Below are 294 nucleotides of genomic sequence, written 5' to 3' on the forward strand. Positions count from 1 at the left end.
GCACAACCTCTGGCACCCCCCACCCCAGGCGAGGCTGCTGTGGGAGGCGATGAGTGCTGGGTGTTCCTGGGGTGCTCCCAGCCTCTCCCAGACCCCAGCTGCCTCCCCAAAAGGCTCTGGCAATGCCGGGCTCAGGGAGCTGGGTGCTTTGTCGGTGTCGGGAGGGGACCCCAAAAGGCCACTGGTGTGAGGTGCCCTGCAGCAGCAGCGCCCGGCTCTCCGCCGTGCTGAGACAAAGACCGAAGAGGCTCTTTGTGCTGCTGCTGGGCGTGATTTCGTCTCCCTTTGTGCACC

The sequence above is a fragment of the Egretta garzetta genome, unplaced genomic scaffold (genome assembly GCF_000687185.1).
Source record: "Egretta garzetta isolate BGI_Z169 unplaced genomic scaffold, ASM68718v1 scaffold1289, whole genome shotgun sequence".
Lineage (NCBI taxonomy): Eukaryota > Metazoa > Chordata > Aves > Pelecaniformes > Ardeidae > Egretta > Egretta garzetta.